This window comes from Pseudophryne corroboree, chromosome 10, assembly GCF_028390025.1.
Source record: "Pseudophryne corroboree isolate aPseCor3 chromosome 10, aPseCor3.hap2, whole genome shotgun sequence".
In the NCBI taxonomy this organism is placed as follows: Eukaryota; Metazoa; Chordata; class Amphibia; order Anura; family Myobatrachidae; genus Pseudophryne; species Pseudophryne corroboree.
Genome location: NC_086453.1, coordinates 228,709,871 through 228,724,475, shown reverse-complemented (window position 1 = coordinate 228,724,475; position 14,605 = coordinate 228,709,871). Strand labels below are relative to the sequence as shown.

Here is a 14,605-nt window from a genome sequence, read left to right as displayed (position 1 = left end):
TAATTAATTATATGGCTGCCTGTATCCTCTAAGTTCCCTGTTAGGAGGAACTAAATGTGTGAAAATATGAAACGAAATAGAGGAGATGGCGCCAAGGGAGTTATATCAACGCCCTACCTAAAAACGGACCCTTACAGTACTCTCCGGATAAATTACGTCAGATAACAAATACTAACATAAAAATTTATTAAAACAACATATAAACCCGACACAAATGTTCATAAGTATACAGAGTTGATACATTTACATTTGTCGCACAATTTGAACAATCAGTTTGTAGTGATGAGGAAAAAGCGTAGATATATCACTACGATTTCCTCCTTCTCCTTATTGTAGATTCGGAGGTAACATCAGATAATAGATAGATAAATAACCCAACGCGTTTCGTCTTGTTCCAAGACTTCATCAGGGGTAAAATCTACAATTGTAGAATAATAAGTCAAAACAAATACATAGCAATAAGCATCTTACACTCACATATAACATGACATATTGGTATCAAAAGAACATGACATAGCAACATGAGGAGGAAAACAGAATAAATAACATGAAGAAAGAGGAAAAAAGAGAACCAAAAAGCACAGGTTGTGAAAAACATACCTCTTCATTTCAGAACATATTGTCAGCACATAAAAGGTCATTCAAAGATGTATGAACAACGTTTCAATATTTCAATGGGACTTGATTGATACAGCGAGGACCATACCTAATTAAAAAACGTTTAATAACCTTTATTAATTAAAGGACACTTTTTGTTCAATTAGGCAGAGATTGGGATTAATCCAAGGGAACGGCACATACCTCATATATCATCAGCTTGAGTCTGACATTCAGATATTCGAATATGGGGAAGATTCATATGTGTATAGAATCTAACTGGTTCGCAAGCATAAGGAACCTAATAAATTGATTAATTGGGTATTAATTATAAGAACACCTACGAGTTCATAAATAGACCCCTATCTTATTTTGACACCCATAATTATAAAAATTCTGGTATCAATTAATGTCTGATCACTAATGAACAGATCTCATGACTAACCCGTGTGGTTTCTATATATGATACAGAACAAAGCCACAGAATTGGCTATAACAAACACCAATGTTACCACTATACAACGATCCTCTACTAAATGATCTGATTATAACCAGCCATTTATTCATATTTGGAAAACCCAGGACTAATTGTATTAACCATCAGTATAGTGAACCCACATGATATGTTTATTAGGGAAACCCATCCTTTATGGACGGTATCACTGATCTATGATCGAATAATTCAAAGAAATTACTCAAAGTGCTACCCACAGGGGGTGTAGTTCATTAGTGCCAATCATTAAAGAAATCTCTATAATATAGCACATACCTCGTCGGTCAGCAGCTTGAACCTGACACTCAGAGACTCAGGAGTGAAGGCAATTCAAATGGGTATAATGTCTAACCAATTTAGAACACGTGGTAGACCTGGTAAATTAATTGGGTTGATATCAATTAGACCATCTATTAAAGTACCAGTATGGTACAAAGAGTTCCCACCCCATGGAGAAACAAATACTCCTTTCACTTAGTAAGGGGAAGATCTATTAACTATAAAAATTATATAAGTGAGTGTATAACTCATATAACTTAGTTTCATATTCATGAATAAATCTGTCATATTTATATAGTGAATATATATAATTAGTGCATATCATATACTCTTTAAAAAATTACATTTATAAATGATTAGTGGTTAACCAGTCAATAAAATACATATAGTTGGTACAAAGTGTATACTAATAAATGGGACCACTTTCAAAGTTGATAATATACTATTGTAAAATCAAAAACAAAACCTTACCCTCCAGTGATGCAGTGCTGACAGCCAAGTCTCTGTATAATGAGGCATTGGACCTGATAACCACCCTTTATAAAGGGAAAAGTGATTACATCACTTCCCTTGCAATGTGATTGGTGCTCTATATATATGTGCTCCATTTTTAATTTATTTATTTTTATTTTTTATTTATTTTATTTTTATTTTATTTATTTTTTATAAATATTTTTTTTTTATTATTATTATTATTTATTTTTATTTTTATTATTATTTTAATTTTACTTTTATTTATTTATTTTCTTTTTTTATTTTTATTTTTATTTTTATTTATTTATTTTTATTTTATTTTATTTATTTTTTTATTTTTTTATTATAGCTCCAGCGTCATGCAATACGATCAAGGGGAATTACCCACAGGGGATCAGTCTAATATGTAGGACATGAAACTGAGTTAAATGAGATGGGGTGTGTCCAACATCATTCCTGGCATTTAGCCAGGTTTGGTTTCCCTAAATAGTAACCAGAGAGACAGTGAAAAGCATTATGGGTAATATTAATCAATTAGGTATTTCCTCCTAAGGAGTTATTCTCATAATAATACCGTTAATACACTTAGTTTGATTATTTGAAAATTATAAATCTATGCACTTTTGGTTAAGTAATCTCCATTCTAATATAGTAAATGGAGCACATATATATAGAGCACCAATCACATTGCAAGGGAAGTGATGTAATCACTTTTCCCTTTATAAAGGGTGGTTATCAGGTCCAATGCCTCATTATACAGAGACTTGGCTGTCAGCACTGCACCACTGGAGGGTAAGGTTTTGTTTTTGATTTTACAATAGTATATTATCAACTTTGAAAGTGGTCCCATTTATTAGTATACACTTTGTACCAACTATATGTATTTTATTGACTGGTTAACCACTAATCATTTATAAATGTAATTTTTTAAAGAGTATATGATATGCACTAATTATATATATTCACTATATAAATATGACAGATTTATTCATGAATATGAAACTAAGTTATATGAGTTATACACTCACTTATATAATTTTTATAGTTAATAGATCTTCCCCTTACTAAGTGAAAGGAGTATTTGTTTCTCCATGGGGTGGGAACTCTTTGTACCATACTGGTACTTTAATAGATGGTCTAATTGATATCAGCCCAATTAATTTACCAGGTCTACCACGTGTTCTAAATTGGTTAGACATTATACCCATTTGAATTGCCTTCACTCCTGAGTCTCTGAGTGTCAGGTTCAAGCTGCTGACCGACGAGGTATGTGCTATATTATAGAGATTTCTTTAATGATTGGCACTAATGAACTACACCCCCTGTGGGTAGCACTTTGAGTAATTTCTTTGAATTATTCGATCATAGATCAGTGATACCGTCCATAAAGGATGGGTTTCCCTAATAAACATATCATGTGGGTTCACTATACTGATGGTTAATACAATTAGTCCTGGGTTTTCCAAATATGAATAAATGGCTGGTTATAATCAGATCATTTAGTAGAGGATCGTTGTATAGTGGTAACATTGGTGTTTGTTATAGCCAATTCTGTGGCTTTGTTCTGTATCATATATAGAAACCACACGGGTTAGTCATGAGATCTGTTCATTAGTGATCAGACATTAATTGATACCAGAATTTTTATAATTATGGGTGTCAAAATAAGATAGGGGTCTATTTATGAACTCGTAGGTGTTCTTATAATTAATACCCAATTAATCAATTTATTAGGTTCCTTATGCTTGCGAACCAGTTAGATTCTATACACATATGAATCTTCCCCATATTCGAATATCTGAATGTCAGACTCAAGCTGATGATATATGAGGTATGTGCCGTTCCCTTGGATTAATCCCAATCTCTGCCTAATTGAACAAAAAGTGTCCTTTAATTAATAAAGGTTATTAAACGTTTTTTAATTAGGTATGGTCCTCGCTGTATCAATCAAGTCCCATTGAAATATTGAAACGTTGTTCATACATCTTTGAATGACCTTTTATGTGCTGACAATATGTTCTGAAATGAAGAGGTATGTTTTTCACAACCTGTGCTTTTTGGTTCTCTTTTTTCCTCTTTCTTCATGTTATTTATTCTGTTTTCCTCCTCATGTTGCTATGTCATGTTCTTTTGATACCAATATGTCATGTTATATGTGAGTGTAAGATGCTTATTGCTATGTATTTGTTTTGACTTATTATTCTACAATTGTAGATTTTACCCCTGATGAAGTCTTGGAACAAGACGAAACGCGTTGGTTTATTTATCTATCTATTATCTGATGTTACCTCCGAATCTACAATAAGGAGAAGGAGGAAATCGTAGTGATATATCTACGCTTTTTCCTCATCACTACAAACTGATTGTTCAAATTGTGCGACAAATGTAAATGTATCAACTCTGTATACTTATGAACATTTGTGTCGGGTTTATATGTTGTTTTAATAAATTTTTATGTTAGTATTTGTTATCTGACGTAATTTATCCGGAGAGTACTGTAAGGGTCCGTTTTTAGGTAGGGCGTTGATATAACTCCCTTGGCGCCATCTCCTCTATTTCGTTTCATATATATATATATATATATATATATATATATATATATTAGTGATGTGCACCGGACATTTTTCGGGTTTTGTGTTTTGGTTTTGGATTCGGTTCCGCGGCCGTGTTTTGGATTCGGACGCGTTTTGGCAAAACCTCACCGAAAATTTTTTGTCGGATTCGGGTGTGTTTTGGATTCGGGTGTTTTTTTTTTAAAAACCCTAAAAAACAGCTTAAATCATAGAATTTGGGGGTCATTTTGATCCCATAGTATTATTAACCTCAATAACCATAATTTCCACTCATTTTCAGTCTATTCTGAACACCTCACACCTCACAATATTATTTTTAGTCCTAAAATTTGCACAAGGTCGTTGGATGACTAAGCTAAGCGACCCAAGTGGCCGACACAAACACCTGGCCCATCTAGGAGTGGCACTGCAGTGTCAGGCAGGATGGCACTTCAAAAAAATAGTCCCCAAACAGCACATGATGCAAAGAAAAAAAGAGGCGCACCAAGGTCGCTGTGTGACTAAGCTAAGCGACACAAGTGGCCGACACAAACACCTGGCCCATCTAGGAGTGGCACTGCAGTGTCAATCAAGACAGGATGGCACTTCAAAAAAATAGTCCCCAAACAGCACATGATGCAACGAAAAAAGAGGCGCACCAAGGTCGCTGTGTGACTAAGCTAAGCGACGCAAGTGGCCGACACAAACACCTGGCCCATCTAGGAGTGGCACTGCAGTGTCAGGCAGGATGGCACTTCAAAAAAATAGTCCCCAAACAGCACATGATGCAAAGAAAAAAAGAGGCGCACCAAGGTCGCTGTGTGACTAAGCTAAGCGACACAAGTGGCCGACACAAACACCTGGCCCATCTAGGAGTGGCACTGCAGTGTCAATCAAGACAGGATGGCACTTCAAAAAAATAGTCCCCAAACAGCACATGATGCAAAGAAAAAAAGAGGCGCACCAAGGTCGCTGTGTGACTAAGCTAAGCGACACAAGTGGCCGACACAAACACCTGGCCCATCTAGGAGTGGCACTGCAGTGTCAATCAAGACAGGATGGCACTTCCAAAAAATTGTACCCAAACAGCACATGATGCAAAGAAAAAAAGAGGCGCACCACAGGTATAGAATGCAGATGGATAGTATACTTAATGAATGACGACACAGAGGTAGGTACAGCAGTGGCCTACCGTACTGCTATATATAGTATACTGGTGGTCACTGTGTCAGCAAACTGCTAAACTAAAATGCACCACAGGTATAGAATGTAGATGGATAGTATACTTAATGAATGACGACACAGAGGTAGGTACAGCAGTGGCCTACCGTACTGCTATATATAGTATACTGGTGGTCACTGTGTCAGCAAACTGCAAAACTAAAATGCACCACAGGTATAGAATGTAGATGGATAGTATACTTAATGAATGACGACACAGAGGTAGGTACAGCAGTGGCCTACCGTACTGCTATATATAGTATACTGGTGGTCACTGTGTCAGCAAACTGCAAAACTAAAATGCACCACAGGTATAGAATGTAGATGGATAGTATACTTAATGAATGACGACACAGAGGTAGGTACAGCAGTGGCCTACCGTAGTGCTATATATAGTATACTGGTGGTCACTGTGTCAGCAAACTGCAAAACTAAAATGCACCACAGGTATAGAATGTAGATGGATAGTATACTTAATGAATGACGACACAGAGGTAGGTACAGCAGTGGCCTACCGTACTGCTATATATAGTATGCTGGTGGTCACTGGTCAGCAAAACTCTGCACTGTACTCCTCCTATATAATATTAATTATACTGGTGGTCCCCAGTCCCCACAATAAAGCAGCACACTGAACACAGATATGGAGTATTTTTCAGGCAGACAACGTATACTGGTGGTCACTGTCAGCAAAACTCTGCACTGTACTCCTGATATATAATACAGCTGCTCCCCAGCCCCACAATTAAGCAGTGTGAGCACAGATATATTATGCAGCACACTGAGCACAGATATGGTATGGAGCGTTTTTTTCAGGCAGAGAACGGATAAAAACTGGTGGTCACTTATCAGCAAAACTCTGCACTGTACTCCTCCTAACAGCTGCTCCCCAGTCCTCCCCACAATTAAGCAATAAAGCAATCAAGTTCAACAATAAACGGAGAGGACGCCAGCCACGTCCTCTCCCTATCATCTCCAATGCACGAGTGAAATTGGCGGCGACGCGCAGCTGCTTATATAGAATCCGAATCTCGCGAGAATCCGACAGCGGGATGATGACGTTCGGGCGCGCTCGGGTTAGCCGAGCAAGGCGGGAAGGTTCGAACCTGCCTCGGACCCGTGTAAAAAGGGTGAAGTTTGGGGGGTTCGGTTTCCGAGAAACCGAACCCGCTCATCTCTAATATATATATATATGTATATATATATATATATAACGAACAAATGGTCCCGGTACTCCCCTGGATAACTGCTGTGAATTGCTGCGGTGCCCTCCTAGTGGAATATGCTTGCCACAATGCACAGTGAAGGGATGACGGCGGCACTCAATCAGACTTCGCAACTGGACTAAATTCCTTTTATTTTGCCAACATGTTTCGGGGATTAAACCCCGTCCTCAGGGCCAGACAAGCCTCACAGTGCCACAAAACATACATTTATAGACAAACGGACAGACATTAACATTAACCCTACTCACCTGCTCCACGGTGCGACCGCCCGCCAGCCCGTCCGACCATGCTTCCGCATTGGCGTCCTCTGACGTCAACGGTGCGCCGCGTCGCAGGGGAGTTCCCATAGCAACCAGCCAACACTGGCCGGGAGCTGGGAAAAAAACATACATTACAGTAAATATATATTAAAAGGTGAATCAAGAATCAGATAAAAAAGCCTCCCCACTGGTCTGCAATTAAGGGATAGGCTACTGGAAGAAACAACATATTACTGACATATTACCTTATAAACTGCCACAGGTACATAAGAATATACATAATATAGAAAACAACAAGAAAAAAGAGGATCAAGTGTAATCCCACTAAGGGATTAACCCCTGATAAACCCAAAATAGACATTACCTATTGACCAAGGTGATTAGTAATGATCTGCTACAAAAAGCATTGGATACCCAGGTTTTCATTTAATCCCTTGGGGGATATTGTCCCCAGTGTGAAAATCCACCTGGATTCTTTCTGTAACAATATCCTATCCCGGTTACCACCCCGTAGCGATGCTGGGACGTGGTCAATTAGTATAGCCCTAATACTAGCCACATTATGGCCTGCATTAAGGCAATGACGCGCAAAGGGCTGTTCACTAAAACCTTTTTCAAGGGCTTTCTTGATGGCACTCCGGTGTACAGGTTAATCGGTGTAAGATCTTAATTTTCTTACCCGTATGGGGATGACTAAAAGTGGTCCCCGTAATCAAAGTGTTACAGGTGACACACCCTAAACACCTAAAACAACCTTTTTTGGTCCGCAAGAAATGTGATTCCCGACTCTTAGTAAGGTTGGTAATGTCAAGCTTAATCACATAATCACCAATGTTACGTCCCCGAGTATAACTCGGTAAGAGGGTAGTATCTGACAATGAGGATAATGCCTGATCTGACTGAACAATGGGCCATAATTGCTTAGCCCTTTTTGTCAATTTATCTGTCCCTGTGGTATATTTATTGACCCAGGGAAGCTTATTAGTTCCTAATCTGGCATTCCTATTGTTCCGGCCTGTGCCTAATGTTTGTTCTCTGGTCATATTCAATACTTTTTGTTTAGTCTGTTCTAATTCCCTCATGGGGTACCCTCTTTCTGCAAATTTTAATAACATCCGATCCATGGCTATTTTAGCCTCCTCAGGGTCTGATGTAATACGGCGTACTCTAAGGAATTGCGAAAATGGTAAACCTTTACGCAATGAGATAGGGTGGAAACTTTGGTGGTTTAGTAAAGTGTTTCTATCAGTGGCTTTGATAAAGATGGATGTGGCCAAAACTCCATCCTTAACTGTAATGGTGACGTCTAAGTAATTAACTGTGACGTCATTAATGACATAAGTAAACTGCACTTCATGTCGCGTGGAGTTATGATTATCCCATAGGGCCACCAGTTGTTCTCTAGGACCACCCCACAGAACCAACAAGTCGTCTATGAATCGTCTATAATATACAACATGTTGTGTTACCTGGGGATTCAAATAAAACATCTGAGTTTCAACCAGGTGCATAAATGCATTTGCATACGACGGGGCCACCGCTGACCCCATCGCACACCCAGACAGTTGTAACCAAAAAACCCCATTAAACACAAAATAATTACGCTTCAACACCCTATCTAAGAGGGTCAAGAAAAATGTAATATCTGGTCCCTGATAAATGGAATTATTTTCTATAAGTAGCCTCACCGCCTCTATACCTGCATCATGAGGGATGCAGGTATAGAGACTGGTGACATCCGCACTACACAATTGTAACTCCTCGGGTAATGGGCCCAAGGCTTGTAATTGCAACAACAGCGACGTAGTGTCCTTAAGGTATGACGGCAAGGACTGAATGCAGGGATTAAGGAATGAGTCCAAATATATGGAAATAGGATGATATAAGGACCCCCTAGCCGACACTATGGGGCGGCCCGGAGGGTCCACCATGGTCTTATGGACTTTTGGTACCGTATAAAACAACGGTACTCTAGGATAGTCCGTGGTAAGTGCCTGTGTAACATCTGATGGTATAATGCCTTGCTGGTTAGCATTTTTGAGTATTTGATCTATCTCAATCTTATACTCTTTAGTAGGATCTTTCACTAGCCGTTTGTAAGTTTCTACACTACCCAGCTGTCGTTGACACTCCTTAACATAGTCATCCAAATCTTGGATGACTATAGACCCCCCCTTATCCGCCTTGCGAATCACTATGTCAGTCCGTTGTGACAGTTCTTCCAGTGTATGCATTTCTTGTTTAGACATATTAGGACGAGGTGATCTGGTGTCTTCCAAGGCACTCTCCCTTTCCAACATTCTTGTGAATGTACGAATAGAAGGATTTAAACTGGGAGGGTCAAACTGGGACCCAGGTAATATTTTTCGTAATTGAGCGGGAACAGCTGAGACCGGTCGCTCATGCGTATGATTATTGAAATATTCCTTTCTTTTTAGCGTCCTGTTCAAACGATAAAGTTCCACCTTACTTTCTAAGGGATCGGGGTAAGTGGTTGGAACATATGACAGTCCCTTGGCCAGTGTCCGATACTCCAGATCTGAGAGAGGGGTAGTCCAGTTGCGAAGTCTGATTGAGTGCCGCCGTCATCCCTTCACTGTGCATTGTGGAAAGCATATTCCACTAGGAGGGCACCGCAGCAATTCACAGCAGTTATCCAGGGGAGTGCCGGGACCATTTGTTCGTTATATTGGAGGATCTACACATGGAGGCTCACCACCGGCTATGAAGTAGACCCCATACCAAGGCAACCCCAATACACTGTATTTATGACCTAACAGGACCAGGACATTACCTACAGCCCTTTCTTCAGCTGTAATTTGTTTTTATTAGGCACCCCCTGAGTCTGCTTATTACGGGACTGTGCTATATTAGGAGGCACGGAATTCGTGCATTGTCAATATGGCAGCTCTAAATGCCGACCTGGAGGCAGCATTGGATCTTATACACAGGGATGCTCGGGAACGCCTGAGCTTTTCTGATGCGGAGGCTAAGGCTATCTTGGTGGAAAGGAGATTGGAGGATGAACCTGTGGTGAACACTAAAGAAGAGCTGTATAACAAGTTGCTCAGAATGAGACAAAAAGAGTGTGACTTTATGTACCACGCCATTACCTTATCAGATTACTACAGGAGTAATTTGATACCACGAGGGTTCAGGATCCGCAATTCGCCCACAATTGGTAGATACAACACATCTTTCTGCCGCAGGTGGGTAGCGGTATTAAATAAGTGCTCCATGGACCTTATGTTACTAGTGGTGGAGGAATCCACGAGGGAGCTTAATGTTATTAAAGAACAAATATCAACGTTTGAAGTTGAACATAAGCTGATCCTCACCACAGATAGCCAGACAGATTGGATGGCGAAACTCACTAGCCAGATGGAAACATACCGCCAAGATTTGATCAGATTTAAAAAAGATAAATTAAAGACGGTACAAAGAGATTATGAACAGCGGCAGGTTTACCCGTGGCTGGGCAGCGTACGCTCATCCCAGGAGCAGCGATACCCAAATCGTAGACAACAAACCCGTCGACGCAGAGAATTACAACAGGGGGCGAGCACATCGGCCAGTGATTTTGAATATGCCACTGGAAACACCGCCACACAAGAAGGTCCGCTCCCTTTAGGCCAGCAGCCACAGGGTACACAAACTCGATCCAACCAGACACCTACCGCAGGACGCGGCAGAGGACGCGGAGGTCGGGTCAAAACCAGAGGATCCAACGCTCGCAAGCCGCCACGTCATTGAAGGACTTGGTATTTAATTTATCGTCTACCCCTCTCTCAGATCTGGAGTATCGGACACTGGCCAAGGGACTGTCATATGTTCCAACCACTTACCCCGATCCCTTAGAAAGTAAGGTGGAACTTTATCGTTTGAACAGGACGCTAAAAAGAAAGGAATATTTCAATAATCATACGCATGAGCGACCGGTCTCAGCTGTTCCCGCTCAATTACGAAAAATATTACCTGGGTCCCAGTTTGACCCTCCCAGTTTAAATCCTTCTATTCGTACATTCACAAGAATGTTGGAAAGGGAGAGTGCCTTGGAAGACACCAGATCACCTCGTCCTAATATGTCTAAACAAGAAATGCATACACTGGAAGAACTGTCACAACGGACTGACATAGTGATTCGCAAGGCGGATAAGGGGGGGTCTATAGTCATCCAAGATTTGGATGACTATGTTAAGGAGTGTCAACGACAGCTGGGTAGTGTAGAAACTTACAAACGGCTAGTGAAAGATCCTACTAAAGAGTATAAGATTGAGATAGATCAAATACTCAAAAATGCTAACCAGCAAGGCATTATACCATCAGATGTTACACAGGCACTTACCACGGACTATCCTAGAGTACCGTTGTTTTATACGGTACCAAAAGTCCATAAGACCATGGTGGACCCTCCGGGCCGCCCCATAGTGTCGGCTAGGGGGTCCTTATATCATCCTATTTCCATATATTTGGACTCATTCCTTAATCCCTGCATTCAGTCCTTGCCGTCATACCTTAAGGACACTACGTCGCTGTTGTTGCAATTACAAGCCTTGGGCCCATTACCCGAGGAGTTACAATTGTGTAGTGCGGATGTCACCAGTCTCTATACCTGCATCCCTCATGATGCAGGTATAGAGGCGGTGAGGCTACTTATAGAAAATAATTCCATTTATCAGGGACCAGATATTACATTTTTCTTGACCCTCTTAGATAGGGTGTTGAAGCGTAATTATTTTGTGTTTAATGGGGTTTTTTGGTTACAACTGTCTGGGTGTGCGATGGGGTCAGCGGTGGCCCCGTCGTATGCAAATGCATTTATGCACCTGGTAGAAACTCAGATGTTTTATTTGAATCCCCAGGTAACACAACATGTTGTATATTATAGACGATTCATAGACGACTTGTTGGTTCTGTGGGGTGGTCCTAGAGAACAACTGGTGGCCCTATGGGATAATCATAACTCCACGCGACATGAAGTGCAGTTTACTTATGTCATTAATGACGTCACAGTTAATTACTTAGACGTCACCATTACAGTTAAGGATGGAGTTTTGGCCACATCCATCTTTATCAAAGCCACTGATAGAAACACTTTACTAAACCACCAAAGTTTCCACCCTATCTCATTGCGTAAAGGTTTACCATTTTCGCAATTCCTTAGAGTACGCCGTATTACATCAGACCCTGAGGAGGCTAAAATAGCCATGGATCGGATGTTATTAAAATTTGCAGAAAGAGGGTACCCCATGAGGGAATTAGAACAGACTAAACAAAAAGTATTGAATATGACCAGAGAACAAACATTAGGCACAGGCCGGAACAATAGGAATGCCAGATTAGGAACTAATAAGCTTCCCTGGGTCAATAAATATACCACAGGGACAGATAAATTGACAAAAAGGGCTAAGCAATTATGGCCCATTGTTCAGTCAGATCAGGCATTATCCTCATTGTCAGATACTACCCTCTTACCGAGTTATACTCGGGGACGTAACATTGGTGATTATGTGATTAAGCTTGACATTACCAACCTTACTAAGAGTCGGGAATCACATTTCTTGCGGACCAAAAAAGGTTGTTTTAGGTGTTTAGGGTGTGTCACCTGTAACACTTTGATTACGGGGACCACTTTTAGTCATCCCCATACGGGTAAGAAAATTAAGATCTTACACCGATTAACCTGTACCACCACACACGTTGTATACATGTTGTCCTGTCCGTGTGGTCTTGCCTATGTGGGCAAGACCATACGACAGTTCAGGGAACGGATGGCATTACACCGGAGTGCCATCAAGAAAGCCCTTGAAAAAGGTTTTAGTGAACAGCCCTTTGCGCGTCATTGCCTTAATGCAGGCCATAATGTGGCTAGTATTAGGGCTATACTAATTGACCACGTCCCAGCATCGCTACGGGGTGGTAACCGGGATAGGATATTGTTACAGAAAGAATCCAGGTGGATTTTCACACTGGGGACAATATCCCCCAAGGGATTAAATGAAAACCTGGGTATCCAATGCTTTTTGTAGCAGATCATTACTAATCACCTTGGTCAATAGGTAATGTCTATTTTGGGTTTATCAGGGGTTAATCCCTTAGTGGGATTACACTTGATCCTCTTTTTTCTTGTTGTTTTCTATATTATGTATATTCTTATGTACCTGTGGCAGTTTATAAGGTAATATGTCAGTAATATGTTGTTTCTTCCAGTAGCCTATCCCTTAATTGCAGACCAGTGGGGAGGCTTTTTTATCTGATTCTTGATTCACCTTTTAATATATATTTACTGTAATGTATGTTTTTTTCCCAGCTCCCGGCCAGTGTTGGCTGGTTGCTATGGGAACTCCCCTGCGACGCGGCGCACCGTTGACGTCAGAGGACGCCAATGCGGAAGCATGGTCGGACGGGCTGGCGGGCGGTCGCGCCGTGGAGCAGGTGAGTAGGGTTAATGTTAATGTCTGTCCGTTTGTCTATAAATGTATGTTTTGTGGCACTGTGAGGCTTGTCTGGCCCTGAGGACGGGGTTTAATCACCGAAACATGTTGGCAAAATAAAAGGAATTTAGTCCAGTTGCGAAGTCTGATTGAGTGCCGCCGTCATCCCTTCACTGTATATATATATATATATATATATATATATATATATATACATACAGGTTGAGTATCCCATATCCAAATATTTTGAAATACGGAATATTCAAAATACGGAATTTTTTGAGTGAGAGTGAGATAGTGAAACCTTGGTTTTCTGATGACTCAATGTACAAAAACTTTGTTTAATACAGAAAGTTATTAAAAATATTGTATTAAATGACCTTCAGACTGTGTGTATAAGGTATATATGAAACGGGTGTGGTATTGAAAGTCGACAGTAACTAGGTCGACAATGTCTAGGTCGACCACTATTGGTCGACAGTAACTAGGTCGACAGGGTGTCTAGGTCGACAGGGTCTTTAGGTCGACATGTTCTAGGTCGACAGGTCAAAATGTCGACATGAGTTTTTAATGTTATTTTGGTGTTGTTTTCTTTGTAGAGTGATGGGGAACCCAAATTAGTGCACCGCGTCCCCTCGCATGGCTCGCTTCGCTCGCCATGCTTCGGGCATGGTGCCTTCGCTTCGCTCGGCACAGATTACCGTTCCAATCGTAGTCCACGTGGATCGTTAAGTATGAAAAGGTTCAAAAAAAGAAAGAAATTGTGAAAAACCCATGTCGACCTTTTGACCTGTCGACCTAGAACATGTCGACCTAAAGCCCCTGTCGACCTAGTTACTGTTGACCAATAGTGGTCAACCTAGACATTGTCGACCTAGTTACTGTCGACTTTCAATCCGGATCCCATATGAAACATAAATGAATTGTGTGAATGTAGACACACTGTGTTTAATGCACAAAGTTATTAAAAATATTGGCTAAAATGACCATCAGGCTGTGTGTATAAGGCGTACATGAAACATAAATGCATTCTGTGCTTAGACCTGGGTCCCATCGTCATGATGGGGGT

The 14,605-nt window shown here is 40.5% G+C and overlaps 1 long non-coding RNA gene across 1 annotated transcript; it reads left to right on the top strand.

Annotated features, from left to right (window-relative positions):
- The first annotated feature begins 3,012 nt into the window (after window positions 1–3,012).
- Window positions 3,013–4,306, top strand: LOC134965448 (uncharacterized). The gene is made up of 2 exons (XR_010188367.1): window positions 3,013–3,875; window positions 4,058–4,306. It is a non-coding gene; the product is annotated as an uncharacterized LOC134965448 (long non-coding RNA).
- Window positions 4,307–14,605: the final 10,299 nt, after the last annotated feature.